Here is a 16,680-nt window from a genome sequence, read left to right as displayed (position 1 = left end):
TTTGCAGGTGAGACGTTATATAAAAGGATCATTTAAGTTTTCCAAAAATCTGTTCACATACTGGATGTAAACAGATATAGTCACTTTTCAAAAAACTAAACTGTGGTGCAATTGGAGCAAGTGACAGCTGTGCACATTTGCCCAGTGACACTGTGGCTCAGCGAATCTTCCAGCAAATCTCTGCAGGGTGTACTGTCAGCTGCAGAAGACAAGGGGTTCGACACACAGTACAAACAGAGGGAGTGCATTTCACACTACTTATCACATTTAACCAAATTCAGTGTTAGTTGTTTTGAATACTGGGAAAGATGTAATATTAAGTCTGTTGTTCCAGAACTAACATGAATTAATTTAGAGGTTGCATATATGCAAATGTTTACCCTGAAAGGTTATGACAGGGTCATGCTGGTATTTTTTTTTTTTTAGGGGGGGGGGTTTGCTCTGCTTTACTCCTATGGTGTAGGGTTAGGTATCATTTTGTTTAGTTACAGCTACATGCATACTGCCATTTGCATTTTACTATGGCATGAGTTCAAATAGAAGATGGTTTAAGTACAGACTCATCGGTACATTCCAAAACTGCAACAGCGTAGTTAAGCAAACACCACCAGATCTGAATGGGATCAAAGAATGTCCCTGGAAAAAATGAACACTTGGTAATATCTGCTAACACAAAAGTATTTGCTTGTATGTACTGTATATAAGGGAGTATATTTGAGAGTGAATCACATGAAAGAACCTGACACCTAGTGATGTGGCTGATGCCATTTTGTACCACCCAGTTTACATATTCCAGTAATCTCTACCCCTATCGTTCTGCCTTGCTTTCTCCAACAGGTCGATAAACTTTCTCCTGTACGTGTCTCTACTTGATTTGTTCTTGGCAAGTTGTACCTAGCTCTGATTTCTTCTGTGAAGAATTGAAAGTATTAATGATTACCAGGGAACTTTAATGGCAAAGGCATGTCTATGTGGAGCTACTCACTTACTCACTTTTTTTTTACCACCCAGTCAGGGTGATGGTGTGTTTTCCTGTTTAATTGGATAATCCTTTATATGAAGAGGAGTATGATAATCGACATAGTTAATGCATTTACCCTGAAGGAAAAAAAAAAAATTTCCTCGGGCAAAAATATTCTTATTTTAAAGCTTGACACCTACCTGCAGTCCAGCAGGAGAGCCTTCTGACAATCAACACCATAACTTCAATACCTGATTACACACAAATGAGTGGCTATAGAAATCTTATTAAGCAACTGACTGATCCTTATCCTGACAAAGCTCAAGTGGAATTATAGAAAGGCAGCAGGTTAGGGTATTGGCTCTACGTGTACCTAACATTATTATCCTGACATGGATATTAGGATGCCTTCCCTTGTCTGTGGTTTGAACAAAGTACCGGACTGGCTGATTTCACATTTGACATAACCTGTTATGTTGGTTTTCACCATCTGAAAGGGCCATACCTTGATCTAAAAATATCCCTTTATATTGATTTTGGTTGACACAATTAAAATGTTTCTTGTTTTGTCGGTCACTGTTATTGTTGAGTGTCCCGCCTTGTACAAGTGTACAGATTTCACTATAAAACGATACTTGGTGGTGGAGTCAGTGGAGACATGTGCAAACTCACAAAGTTAAACTGGGCAACTGTTCCCATATCTTGGCCTTTAGGTTCAGATAATTAATGCATTTCTGTTGAGGTTTGTTACTCTCTGATGGTTTGAAGAACAACCTGACAGAAAGCCTAACATTACAGCGGTTTGACCAAAAGAACTAACACTACTAATAATCCATTCAAGATAATAGCTAATCATTGTGTTTATCCTTATCACTTGCATATAGTAGCAATATTGTTTTTTATATGCTTTGGCCAAACTGTGTCTCAGGAGGTAGGTCTGTAAAAACACACCTAATAGGGAAAAGTAGTTCCAGATTTGTTGGGGCAAGAAATGTAAATGAAACCTCTGCTTCGTTTAAAATCTGTTTCTTTAAAGGACCGGCTTCAAAGACATGCATGCCTGTAAGCTATTACAATGTTACAACAACTAATACAAAATTACCACAGTGTTGCAGTAATATTCTACTGGTTTCCAGATTGAAAGCTAAAATTACTATTAAATTGCTATTTATTATACATCCCTGCTAAAAAAAAAAAAAAAAACAACTATAAGAAACCATCACAAAAATTCTAATGGTTTCCACTATCAGCTAAACATTAAAACCATTACCATTATTGGTTCTTAATGGTATCCACTAAACATAACATGCCACCAACAAAAGGCAACAAATTATGAGTAGAGACCCACAGGGACCACTACAGTTTCCATTAAAACTAATACAATTCCATTTATAACCATTAGAGCTGTTATAAGTTCTATGAGGGTTTTTTCAGCAGGGATACACAAGCAGAAAAATGAAAAACATGGATAGACATAAACCCTGACATTGCACACCTCTTTGTTTGTTTATAACTTGCTGTCACACACTGTTATGTCTGAAAGATTAGAAAATTACAAGATTGTGTTGTGGTATATGGAAGAGTTGTGGGAATTGGAAGTTTGTAATTACTATACTTTTGATATGACATAAGTGCAATATAATTATGTTAAATCCTTATGCAATCAAAATACAAAGACATTTGTCTTTTATAGGACAAAACGTTTAGATATAGACTCTTAATCCTGTAAGCTTGGCCATGTTTCATGTGTGTGCAGTGAAACATGGTCAAGCTTAATATATTAGTAAATCTCACAGAACATCTGTGGCTGGAGTAGATGGGAGTAATTTTATGGTTCATTTCACAACATCTCTTTAACTCAAGCTCTTAGTCATTTGTTCCCTTCATGCACATGCATTTACCCAGAATGCAATGCACTAGACTCCTATTCAGAGTCACTAGACGTCTCTCTTACTCATCCACCCTTCATGTTAGCAATGGAAAAATGTGCTGGGTTTAAACTTTTATTTACACTAAACATGAATATAAAATACTTCTAAGAGAATATCAGTATCAAAACCTGCTTCACTGCAAACAAGCAACAAGTTTTCCCTTGGGGGCTTAAGGAAAGATCTCATGTTATGTGACAGAGAATCACCTCATGACTACAATTTTTGTTCCAGTCCCAGCATTGAAAACACGACTCATTTGCAGTTGTTTATCAATTCTGACACAGTACTCAGCCATGCTCGAATGGGAAGCTAGAATTAATGTAATTGGGTGCAAACCAAACGTATGTACTGTATATCCACAGGTATTGCAACAGCTGTGAGCAAAATGAGAATATTACCAAATGAGAGTTTTGGTGTAAAACTTCCTGCTATTTTGAGAAGGATGTACTCATGCAGGAAATTTCATAAGCTTGGAAATAATGAGCTGTTATAGCACAGCTCTCTACACTGAAGTTAATCTCTACTACAGCAAGATTTTTGAGCTGACCTAACAGATTCTAGACTTCTGACTAGCACGTGGAAGAGGGAACATTTCTTCTTGCTTCACTCAGTTCAAGTCCACTTCTTCATAAAAAATTCACTGTATTTTTTTTTTTTGCTCCATTGTCCCAAAGTATGCTTTTTTAGTTACTACTGCAAAAGTGGAATAATTGACCTTTTATTATTTTCTATACTCCCTTAGTGGCTTAATGCTTAACACGTTTCCCTTGCACCTCCAGGGTCAGGGTTCGACTGTGTGTGGATTTTGCGTGTTCACCCCGTACTACCGGGGGTTTCCTACGGGTACTCCGGTTTCCTCCCCCAGTCCAAAAACATGTGTTGTAGGTTGATTTGCATCTCTAAATTGTCCGTAGTGTATGTGTGAGTGTGTGCGCAGTTGTTCCCTGCGATGGGTTGGCACCCCGTCCTGGGATTCCCCACTTTCTGTCCCGAGTTCCCTGGGATAGGCTCCAGGCTTCCCTGTGACCCTGTGTACCATAAGCAGTACAGAAAATGGATGGATGGATTTTCTTGGCTCACAAGTCCAGATTAAGTCACATAGATACCCAGTGTTTATAGTTCCCAGCATTTTAAACATTTAGTTTTCTTGCATCATGTCATTTACTAAGTTTTATGTGGTTTACTCTTTCTTTTCTTGTATATTATGGTTATAATGCATTTACTTTATTTGCTACATTGACACCTTTATTCTTAGTTCAAATGAATTTGTCACGATTTCCCCTTGAGTCAGCGCTGCAGTATTGCAGTGTGCTTGGAAAACCAAAAAACCTGTGCGTGCACGAGCCAGGTGTGCGAGCACTTAAGGAACGCACAGTTTTCGGTCTTTCATGACAATGACTTTGTTTACATTGGACACCTGCTATTGTTATGGTTATGTTCTGACTCCGCCCCTGTTTTATCATTGGTTGTTTCCCATGTGTGTGACATTATTGTTTTCAGCTGCCCGTGTTTAACCCAGGATTACGTTCGTCATTTAAACCCCTCGTGTCTCTGTGCAAATTGCATAGTATTGAGTTTATCTCCTTACCAAGCGGTTCTTTGTTTCTCGTTTCTCATTTTGATTCTTGTTATTTGACCTTGTTTCTTGTTTCTCGTTTTGATTCTAGCCTCACCCCATTTATGCCTGTTTGTAGATCGCCTGATGTTTTGCATGTTATTCGACCACGCTTTATATTTCTGTTTTGGATTTGTCTGCGTATCTCTCTAATAAAGTCTTTTACTGCAATTGCATCCGTCCTCAACTCAACGTTCTGGAACGTGACAGAATTTAACCATAATATACCAAATTTTGCATACATTCATTTATTTTTCATAAATTAAATATTAATGATTAAATATTATGAATCATTTATTCATCTTAAGTAACTGCTTTATCCTTGTCAGGGTCGTAGAGCATACTGAACACCACACAAGTAGGGCACCATGCACACACACACACACACACACACACACACACACACACACACACACACACACACACACACTTATTCAATTTATCATAGCTAATCCTCCTACTGGCATGTTTATGAGAGGATTGAGGGACCTGTGAATGCAGAGGAATTCACCACAGACAGTATTCACAGACATTCACAGACAGTAACCCGGCTCACGATGGAACCCAGGACCCCAGAGCTGTAAGTCAGCAGCACTGTTCTTTCATGTGCATGTGCTTTTTGAATAAATAAACATGATTAACAGTCATCTACAAGGCTCCGATTGATCCAAAAACTCCATTAAAATTTCCCCACAAGTAAACATCACCTAAAAGGACATTGCATTTAGCCTTAAAAGGTACCAAAACACACCAAACCTTATAACATTTCATCTTTGAAGGGAAAAGCTGAAGATGTCTAAAAAGTGACCTAACGAAGTAGAGGTTGGCCAAAAAGCATGTCATGTAAGCAACGAAGCAACACCACACAGCACACAATATACTGAACATCATGTAAACAAATGAACAGGGTGCTCATTGTGCATATCTGATGCTGAGTAATGGGAACAAGCTAAGCAGTGAGCACAAAAACCCAGCCTGCAACGGAATATACAAGCACTTTAGCAGCAGTGGATTTACTCTGGACAATGAGGTACTTATGTCAGAATGAATGCCAACTATGTTAAAAATTCAATATGAGTTAACCCTGGTTCATCACCGCTCCCGTTTTCTCTTCAGTTTAATCCAATCACGAATAACACACCAAAGCTTCTACTGTCATTTTTCCCCGTACATTCATTAACTGCTAAATCCTGGTCAGGGTCACAGTGGATCTGGAGCATCCCGGGAGCATCCTGGGAACACTGGGTACGAAGTGGGAATACAATTTGGATGAGATGCCAGTCCATTGCAGTGCACCATACACATATACATTTACACCTAAGGGCACTTTTGAGTAGCCAAACTACCTATTAGCATGTTTTACGAGAAAACCAGAGAACCTAGAGGAAACCCATGCAGAAAACATGCTCAACTCCGGACAGACCACAGTAACCAGAGCTCAGGATCGAACCAGGGACTGAGGTTGCAGCACTACCCACCACACCACCGAGCCGCCCTCCTCCGCACCGTCTGTCACAGGTGCCAATAACGAAACATTAGCTAAACCTTACACCCATCTTAGAACACTTCTTCTTAAAAAGGACAGGCTGAAGAAGTCTATCAGTATCTTCATAAGGTACAAAGAAAGAAAGGTTAACCAAGAAGCATGGAGCGTATGCAACAGTACAGAGCCCACAATCTATTTAACATCATGTAAACAAGCATGCGTGATAATTCTCCTAAATTAAATGTATGCAATGCAATTTGAGCAACAAAAAAAAAATCACTTGTGAATAACAGAACAAAACAAATACATGAGCATGCTGTTCATCCTTTTTCAGTAAGCCTGTGTAAAAATCATTTTTGGATCCTTACGGAAAAATGGACGCATGCCAGTTGGCACTTTTGCTCAGCTTGCTTCTCTGTTGCAGCCAGTAAGTGCTTGGTGATGCCCACGCAAAGCGTTACTGCAGCCTCTTTCCAGACAATACCTCTTTACAGCAAAAACTAGCAATGCCCTGGTTTTAATCATGCCTTTGGGTGCTGGTTCTGCTTCTGACACTGGGTTTGGGTGTTGGCTGACAAAGCTTTATTCAAATACACACCAACAGCAATAGCAAAGCCATGCATTTGGTCAAGTCTGGCATGTGTTTCCAATTGCTCCGAATATAAAAGGAGTTAAGAACCACCTATATAATACATTAGTATTATAAAGGTGGTTAATTTGTAACTGAACAAAAGGAATTAGGCTTATTTCTTAACTGCTGGACTGACACTGAAATGCACACGGCAGCAAGCATTCACATAGTCTTTAATCACTTATTTAAGACTATGTGTGAGATTAGATTATACTAACTGGCTTTTTAATTGACACATACGGTACAAAGATACTAAAGGTACAAAAGCTGTACTTGACGGCACCACCCCGGTGACAAGGAATGATCCAGTTAGTACTACTTTCGGGAGGTATTGCTTGCTCAAATGCTTTCGTTTTTACAGGACGTAAGGACTTCCATGCAGTGCTGAGCGCTTCCTTTTTGAGCAGTGGACAATGCTGAAAAAGGAAACATGTTACCATGACAACAAAGTTGTGTTGTTGCTCTTTTTTTGCTCCATGTCTCATGTGTTCCTCCACTGAAATACAACCACTTGAGAAAGAAAAAATGCTATTCGTTGTCACAAGTTGAATATGTCCTGCACGGTGAAGCTGACACTGCAGCGGTATGAGGCCGAATGGTCTCTTAGCCTGATCAAATCGTTTCTGGTCACGTTGTGTTTCTGACAAAGTCTTTAAAGATGTCAGTCAATTTGCAAGTATTCCTGAGCCTGATTTACTTGGATATCTATTGTGCTCAAGAAGAAAAACTGTTCGTCACAAGTCAGGACATTCCGATGGGAAAACCTAATACACCCACAAGCACAGCCCCTGGGTTATATTGTTCTAGTCAGGAAATCAAGTGAAGATTTCTTGGAGCTTGGAGTTAACATTCCTAGTTATTTTTCCTTCACTCTCTGGTGCATTGGATTAAAGGGGATCATGGAAATGTGTCATCCTTCCTGTCTGAATGACTGTCTTGTCTTGATAGTACAATCTCAAAGAACAAACGCCAGCCATTCCTCCCTCAAAACCACATAGACGGAAAAGAATTTCAGATAAAGTAAACTGTAATACTGAATCCTACTGCCAGTACATAGCGCATATCTGTTTTACTGACTCAGTATATTCCTACAAGCAACTCTATTTGTATTATCTTCTTGTTGCGAGCCTACACACCCTGTTGCATTTGTTTTACTCTGTGTTTGCAAGACCATAGTGATACACTGAAACCCTGCACTTTTACTTTCTACATGACATAGGTGGTAATGCGCTGGGTAGCATTGTTGCCTCCATGTTCAGTCCAGGTTCCTCCCACCTACAAAGAACACGTCAGTAGGTGGACTGGCTACGCTAAATTGATCATGTGTGCATGGTGCGATGGACTGGTGCCCCATTCAGGGTGTGTCCCTGTCTTGTATGTAGTGCTGCTGGAATAGGCTCCAGGTCCACCACCACCTTGACCAGGATAAAGCAGTTTGAGGATGAACGCTTGAAAGAATGAAAGAATGAATGCATAATAATGTCATGATTCTACAGCTATGGGGCGCACAGTGGCTTAGTGGTTAGCACGTTCGCCTCACACCTCCAGGGTCCGGGGCCATGTGTGTGCAGAGTTTGCATGCTCTCCCCGTGCTGCGAGGATTTCCTCCAGGTACTCCAGTTTCCTCCCCCGATCCAAAGACATGCATAGTAGGCTGACTGGCGTGTCTAAAGTGTCCGTAGTGTGTATGGACTGTGTATGGAGTGTGTATGGACTAGCACCCTGTCCAGGGTGTACCCTGCCTTGTGCCCGATGCTCCCTGGGATAGGCTCCAGGTTCCCCGTGACCCTGAAAAGGAGTAAGCGGTAGAAGATGGATGGATGGATGGATGGATTCTGCAGCTTGTACCTCCAAAGTATTGAGACTTCTGACACATGAACTGTACTGTACAATCCCCATGTTTCACAGACACAGTTATACAGTATGTTTGGGTGTAAGTAGCCTACGCCTATCCTTATAAAATATTTAGTGCATTGTTGCACAGTGGTATGGATGGGTGGTGGGTGATGCCTATTTGACAGTCAGTCACTATATACTTCCTGTGTTAATTCTGCTCAAGTTTTCAGTACAAGTAAATAATTTTTTTTTTTCAGATTTGCATGGGCCTTGAGTGTTACACCTGCACCGCATTCTCAGATTGGCTTAAACCCATCCTTAGACACGGACTTTCATGCTTTAATATTTCTGTATAACAGTATTAACTGCATGACAGAATGTTTATTCCGTATTAGACTCTGCATTCAGTCAACTCCATCATCTTCCAGTATTTGTGACATGGAGCGGCATTTAACAAGATTTTCTACGGTTTTGTTTTGCTTCTTTCCACATTTAATGTATTGCTTGTAATTTTCTTTGAATTGCATAAATAACTTGCTTGACAGGTTTGTTTCCTAAGCACTCAGTCATTGTTTTTAAGGAAGTAATTACTTAAATGAATGCCTGGAAAGAGTTCAGATGATAATGTCCTACTAGGCATGTTTAAACGAATCTCTGTCAAGCAACTATAAAGTATATTGCATTCATATTTAAAATACACCACTGATTTAACTTCGTCAGATGGTATGTTCAGAGTTAAAAGCTTCTGAGACTGGTTTGTACAGCCAATAAAAGACTCTGCATGAGATTCATATAAAGCTGTACACATACTAGTAATCAAACGCTGAAAAGGACAATACCTTTCCAACAATTTAACTAAAGTTTGAAATCAGTTAGATTAAGCTTTTAAACTGAAGCCAAACATTTTCTTAATCAAATCAACACACATTTGAACTTTGTCTGTTTTTTTTTTTTTTTTTTGGATTACAACATAATATCATTCTAAACAGTAACTAATCCACTATATGAAGCACTTGTGATGTACTTTTTTGACATACTATAGTATTGCTAGTGTGTAATGTACGTTTCTACGGAATGTTCTAGCAAAGTTAACATCAATTCAAAATGATGACTACAAAAAGACGCTCTAGAATCCCATTCCTGCTGCAAAGTGGAAACTTAATCTGTTTCCCAAAGCCAAAAGTTTCCATAACCACTTAGGAGGGTTCATTTTTAGTAGACATCCATTTCCTCTCCCATGGTGGTAATACTTTTGATGGTGATGTTTATCATCGCTGCTATTTTGACTGTAGTTTGGATATAAAGTCTACAAAGTTCAATCCAATTCAGTTCTATTTATACAGTGCTTTCAGCAACAGATACTGTCACAAAGCAGCGTTACAGATATACAGGTGTATCCATTTTAATTTAGATCTAGAACTCTAATGAGCAATTCAGTGGTGAGACTAGCAATTAATAACTCCCTGAAATGACAAAACATTTAGGAAGGAATCTTTAGAGGAACCATACTCGAAAGGGAACCCAGCAGAACAACAGAGAGTGAAGTTCTAAGTCATTACTCTTCCAGAAGTATATACAGTGTACTAAATTATACCGAGTGAGTTGAAAGGAACATCAGGGTCTTTATGATTATAGCAAGTGAAGTTAACCACTGAAGAGTGGGTGAGATTTGGGCATATATTGTTTTTAGTAAGTGGAATCTTTAGGGTATCCAGGTGGGACCATCCACAGCATTCTTTAATGCATCCACTTAGGATCAGCGGTACCACTGCCATGCCAGACTGCAATAGATTGAATTGAAGTGAACTTTAGTTGTATTTATACATCTATACATACAGTGGGGTTCAAAGATTTGAGACCACTAGTAAAAATGCTTCTATTTTGCAGTCTTATTTAATTTAGTACGACAGTTTTCATTACAAATGATATTTGTATGATAGACAAATGATAGATGACAACTTGAGTAAAAAGTAGAATCTTAGAAATATTTACATGAAGTTTCTTAATGACAGCGTGACCTCAAGCTGGCATGGACTCTACAAGTTTGTGCAAAACCTTATGATCCATGTTTGATCAAATCCCTCGGAGTGTGCTCCGATAGATGAGATTAGGCATGGGGAAAATCTGTCTATTTGTACAAAGCAGTTAACATGGTCAATAGCACAAATTTGCTTTTATTTAAATAGACACCCAGATTTCCAATGTGGTCTCAGACTTTTGGACCCCACTGTATATAGCTGTACACTAAAAAAAGGCATTTTTGCATATTGAAAATTGTTAGTGCCAGAGTACAGGCAAGTGTCAGGATCAGTCATAAAGGTGAGGGGTCAAACAATGGCTCTCTGGCAGTCCTCTGGTTTGAATTAAAAACCTTCTGGTCACTAACAATGAAATTTAACACAATTAAACTAATGCACACTCACCCAAACTGGACAGTTCAAGACTGATAAAAGACCAAGTGATATTTTGTTCTAATCTTCAATTGTCCAGAGGGTGAGCCTGTGCACAGTACAGCCTCAGATTCCTGTTCTTGGCTGACAGGAGTGGAACCCAATGTGGTCTTCTGCTGTTGTAGCTCACTGACCTCAAGGTTTGATGCATGCTGAGATGCTTTTCTGCTCACCAAAGTTGTAATGAGTGATTATTTGAGTTACTATATTCTTCCTGGCAGCTTGAACCAATATGGCCATTTTCCCCTTACCTCTCCTATCAACAAGGCGTTTCCACCTACAGAACTGTCGCTCACTCAGTGTTTTTTGTTTTTTTTGCTCTCAAGACTGCTGTGTGTGATGTTCCCAGGAAATCACCAGTATCTGAAATACTCAGCCCATCTGGTACCAACGACCATGCCACGATCAAAGTCCCAGTGATCACACTTTTCCACCATTCTGTAGATCTCCAAGAACAGAGTTGGTGACCACTGCTGATGGTTGGTGACTCCCCTTTCATTAGGTTAGAAGGGGAGTTTTTGCAGACTTATAAGAGATCCAATGACATGGCTTGTTTGAAAATAAAGTCTAACTAATAGCGTAAAGACAGTGGTAGCTCAGTGGTTAAGGCACTGGACTACTGACTGGAAGCAAGGTCATTAACCCTCAACTGCTCAGTTGTATAAATGTAAAATGTAATGTCCTTTTACTTCTGAAAGTCGCTTTGGATAAGGGTGTCTGACAAATGCTGTAAATATAAAAACAACTGGACAGAGAATTATATGTTTACTGTCCCTGTGTCACATTCAAAATTAATGTCTTATCTGTTCAGAGTTCATGGTGCTGGTCAATAGTGGTAATGTGAAGCAGCACTATGAAACAAAATATTCAATTGTCTTCATTCTATTAATGCTTAAGCATTAAAAGGTACCCGTTATTGCCACCTGGTCTTTCTATGAATAAGCAAATGTATACAACTGGATCTTCACAAATTTTAAATGTGATTGGTTGGAGCGAGACCGTGCTACGATTGGTCAGTGCAATGTGGAGGTTATTCAATTGGCTTGAATAGACGGTGGGTCCAACTATTTGTGATTTGTGTGCACTCTTGATGCTAGAAATGTTTAAAAATCCACAAATGCACAGGACGCGATCCACAAATGAATGCAAAGTTTTGTTTGTGACATAAAAACATATTTGTAAAAACAAATATCTTTTTTTTTTTTTTTGCAAATCTCATTTTATTGACTTAATTTATGTTTGTGAAACTACTAACATATTTGTGGCGCTCATTCAACAAAAACAAATTTGTGAATCTGTTGAAATTTTTATTTTATTTTATTTTATTTTGCAAATCTCACTACATTTATTTGTGCGTCGTAATCTATTTATTTTGGAATTATGAAACAATTCTAACTCCATAATTTCATAGGGACTTTAAATACCCCTCATCTAGAGTGTCACACCCACTGGACAGTCTCCAAATGTGCGAGCCAAGCAGCTGGAAAACAGAATGGAGGCAGTGATCACGTGACCTGGGATGTGAAGAATGTGTAGGCTGCTTATTCGCATCAAGCGCGCGCGCGCGCACACACACACACACACACAGACATGTACACAGCGTGTCGCTAATAAATCAGCAAGACACATATTAAAGAAGCTGTCGAGACAAGATCTAGCCTACACGAATATAGATCCTGAGAAAGCCATCAGACCTGATAACATCACATCAGACCAGTGTTTCAAAGGAGACAGAAATCTAAACAGCTGCAGCAGATTTTTTATTATTTTTTTTCCTTCCATGTAAAATTCTGTTGTTTCTCTCCACGGGATACTCATATAGGTTAAAGTCATTATGATGATTCTGGCTGTACGGCTATATAACCTACTATTTACAGATGTCCAGCTCTAAAGTCTCTACAGGACACTCTTATAGCTAATGGAATAATAACGCTCTGGAGATGGCACATTTCATGACTTCAGCTTGCTAAATATGGCGAATTTTAGGTAAGTCGAGCTCGTGTAACTTCGGAAGGCGACTTCGCCCTGAATCGATCAGTTCTTTACGACAGCAAAGATAAGAGACTTACCTCTGGTTCATGAACGTGTTTCCCCCTACAACCACATTACTGCCAGGCGAGCTCCTTATGCTGCTATATTTCTACTGTGATGGAGCGGAGATGTGAGCCCATGATTCATACCATAGTCACACACACACACACACACACACACACACACTCCACCCTCACTGGAACTGCCGGCTCATCAGGAGCCACGTCCCGACGACTACTGTGCTCTCTCTCTCTCTCTCTCTCTCTCTCTCTCTCTCTCTCTCTCTCTCTCTATCTGAGTGTTTATATCTTGGTGGGTACCAAATGTCCTTACAAGATTAAGAATATTTCACAGATTTGACCTTGTGGGAACGCTTCCCTGCTGAAAAATCCCCCTCAACAATAATAGAAACCCTCATCGAATTTGTAATGGTTTTAATGGTTATAATGGGAGTTGTATTTGTTTTCAAAGAAACTGTAATAGTCTCTGTGGGTCTCTACTGGTAATTTGTTGCCTTCTTTTGGTGGCATATTATGTCTAGTGGTTAAAATTAAGGACCAGTAATGGTTTTAATTGGTTTGCTGATGGTTTGTAATGGTATTTGTAGTGGAAACCATTAAAATATTTGCGATGGTTTGTAATGTTTGGGGTGGAGGGGGGGGGGGGGGGGGTTCAGCAGGGTTGGATGAACCCCATTACAACAACTGTTTCTTTTTTTTTTTTTTAAACACTAAAAACGTAAAACTGTAGGTGTAGCATTAATTGGCTGTTTTAATCATTGTTAATGGAAGGCCCCACAAGGATAGTGTGTGTGTGTCTGTGTGTGTGTGTGTGTGTGTGTGTGAGAGAGAGAGAGAGAGAGAGAGAGAGAGAGAACGAGGCTGAGAGAGAGAGAGAGAGAAACGCTCCATTGACACAAAAGTAGCATAAAACTATGTACTGAAATCATGTGCATGGTATTGAAGGAATGTATAGCATGCTAGTTTATGGAGACTGGTATTATGTCACATGTGTAAAACACAAGGCCTGTGGGCCAAGCTTCATTTCATTTGGCCCGCATGAACTCAGGAAAAAAAAACCCTGAAACAGCCACTAGTACACTATTGCTCAACATTTTCACACTATGCAGAATGACCAGTGCATGCAGGCTCACGTCTCAAAGTGCTAGTGCTGAAACATGGGTTAAACTCAACACTTGTGTGCTGCACTCGATGCAAGTCACACTCGCGAATAAAAACAATTCAGAAGCATGTCCTGTGTTGCCCTGGTGGTGGTGTAACCAGAAATTAATTTCAGTAGATATTAGAAAATAGACAAAATAACAATCACCATTGTTTTCCTGTTATGATGATATGATACAATTCATTTCGTAAGTGTGACACACTTGTGCATTTCAGGTGGATGTGAGACAACAGTAGTAGCGGTGATGATACAATTTTTTTTTATTTAATCATTTAAAGCACAATTTACCATCAAACAATCTTTCCATGTCAATAATGTTATCTATATGACAGTTCCACTGAAAGTGATTAACTTGTTAATAATAGATTAATAGAATAATAAAGTACACTATATATTATAAATCCCGATCTCCTTTCCTTTTGCAGTAAACTCTGGCAAGCTACTTCAACTGCTCTCACCCAGACACTGCTCTTTCACACAGAAACAGAAAAAATGCATCATCCCAGTTGGCTAACCCTGTTTCTCACTACAGCAGCTGATATCCAATAAAATGTGATCAAACAAATGAATTCATTCATCTTTTTTTTTTTTTTTTAAATAATCATTACAATAAATGTTATTAATGACATCATAACAACATAAAGTGAAGTGCTACTATGAAAGAAAATATAAATACTTTAAAATGTTTTAATAGTATTTATGAACGAACTGTTAATGTTTAAGCATTAAAAGGTAACTGTTATTGTCATATGTTCTTTCTAAAAATAAAGGACTTTTGGATCCCCATAAATATTAGTTTGTGGGCAGAATTTGAGTTTGACACCCCTGGTATATGTTGAAGTTGGCAGCTGGACACAAATATACACTGAAAGAGAAAAACACAAATCACTTGGTAACACACACACACCGGGACCCTGGAGCTGTGAGTCAGCAACACTATTATTCCGCACTGTAAGAATTTCATTCCACAGTGTTGGAATGCAAGCTACATTTTAAGCATTTCCCTTCAGCACTGTGAGTGTTAATGTTAACTCGCATACACAGTGTGGGCACTCCACCCTCACTGGCCACGTATCAGGATGTAATACTTTTCACCATAAAACCAGCTGATCATAAATAAAAAGAATGATACATACAATTGGGTTTAATGGTGAATAAACATTAGGCCTAGTGCACATTTAATAATGCACACATTAGTAAATTAGGTGGTGATGAAACAAAAAACAAAACAAAACAAACACATTAGGTGGTGGTGATGAAAGAAAAAAAGTTCAATATTTATTCATTCTAATTGCTTTTAATTCCCTCATCTTTTTCTGATGTTTGATGAGATCCGAAGCTCTTGACCTGTATCTGCATGATTTTCTGAATTGCAGAAACAGTGGACGGTAAGTGTATATATGTGTATAAAGGCATGTTTTGTGTTTTAGCAGGGTGTATTCAGTAGATAGCATGAAGATAGTAATGGAGACACAATCCTAACATTGTTCTCTTGCAACATTTCTGCATTTTAGTGCATTGTGATAACGAAAGAGGCTTTTTATCTGTTCACTCCTGAGACAAAATTGTGCCTCAAGCCAACACATGAGCGGAAGAGGGGCATGTTTTAAATGGAATGCTGGTGAGAGGAATGAATGGTATTTCCAGACTTCAGGACAAAACAGACAGCAGCAAAAGCTTTGTTTGAGGGAAATTCATGATGAAGCCTAAATCCATCAATCCATCTTCTATACCGCTTATCCTTCCTTCAGGGTCATGGGGAAACCTGGAGCCTATCCCAGGGAGCATCAGGCACAAGGCGGGGTACACCCTGGACAGGGTGCCAATCCATCGCAGGGCACACTTACATACAGATTCACACACCCATTCATACACTACGGACACTTTGGACATGCCAATCAGCCTACCATGCATGTCTTTGGACTTGGGGAGGAAACCGGAGTACCCAGAGGAAACCCCCGCATCACGGGGATTACATGCAAACTCCGCACATACAAGGCCACCGTGGGAATCGTACCCCCGACCCTGGAGGTGTGAGGCGAACGTACTAACCACTAGCACATAAATAGTAAATACCATGTTATAATGAAATATAAAGTTTGTATTTAGTGTCAAACTATAAGAGTTTTGAATCAGAATCTTTTTTTTTGGTCAAGTAAAATATCACTTATGAGAAATTTGACTTGACCATAAATTTTTACCAAACAAAAAATAATTTACGATAGATAGATAGATAGATACCTGACCATTACATCCTTATGTGCTTAATCAACATGCCAGTCCAGATTTAGTCCCCCTTTGCTGTTATATTCACCTCCACTCTTCCAGGAAGGATTGTGGCTAAATTTGTGCTCATTTAGCCACAAGAGCATTAACGAGGTCAGGAACTGATGTCGAGCGGGAATCTACATTCCAGTTCACCCCAAAGGTGTTCAGTGGGGATGAGGTCAGGGCTTTGTCCAGGCCACTCGAGTTCTTCCACTCCAACCTATATAAAGCTCATCATGGACCTTACGTTGTGCACTGGGGTATTGTCATGCTGAAACAGGTTTGGGCC

At 39.3% G+C, this 16,680-nt stretch overlaps 1 protein-coding gene and 1 long non-coding RNA gene across 7 annotated transcripts in view; one reads left to right on the top strand and one right to left on the bottom strand.

The window, feature by feature from the left end:
* Positions 1 to 13,152, bottom strand: part of inf2 (inverted formin 2) — a 44,074-nt gene extending 30,922 nt beyond the window's left edge. For 3 of the 6 annotated variants that reach the window (XM_017476148.3, XM_053682867.1, XM_017476145.3), the window contains exon 1: positions 12,980 to 13,144. The gene's annotated coding sequence lies outside the window, so the exon portion shown is untranslated. Of the gene's footprint in view, positions 1 to 1,161; positions 1,213 to 12,979 lie in introns of all 6 variants that reach the window. The other 3 variants (XM_017476146.3, XM_053682870.1, XM_053682869.1) reach the window with 3 other exon arrangements.
* Positions 11,577 to 14,913, top strand: LOC124628494 (uncharacterized). The gene is made up of 2 exons (XR_006983045.2): positions 11,577 to 12,896; positions 14,549 to 14,913. It is a non-coding gene; the product is annotated as an uncharacterized LOC124628494 (long non-coding RNA).
* The last annotated feature ends 1,767 nt before the right edge of the window (positions 14,914 to 16,680 follow it).

The sequence above is a fragment of the Ictalurus punctatus genome, chromosome 9 (assembly GCF_001660625.3).
Source record: "Ictalurus punctatus breed USDA103 chromosome 9, Coco_2.0, whole genome shotgun sequence".
Lineage (NCBI taxonomy): Eukaryota > Metazoa > Chordata > Actinopteri > Siluriformes > Ictaluridae > Ictalurus > Ictalurus punctatus.
This window is presented reverse-complemented; position numbering and strand designations above follow the sequence as displayed.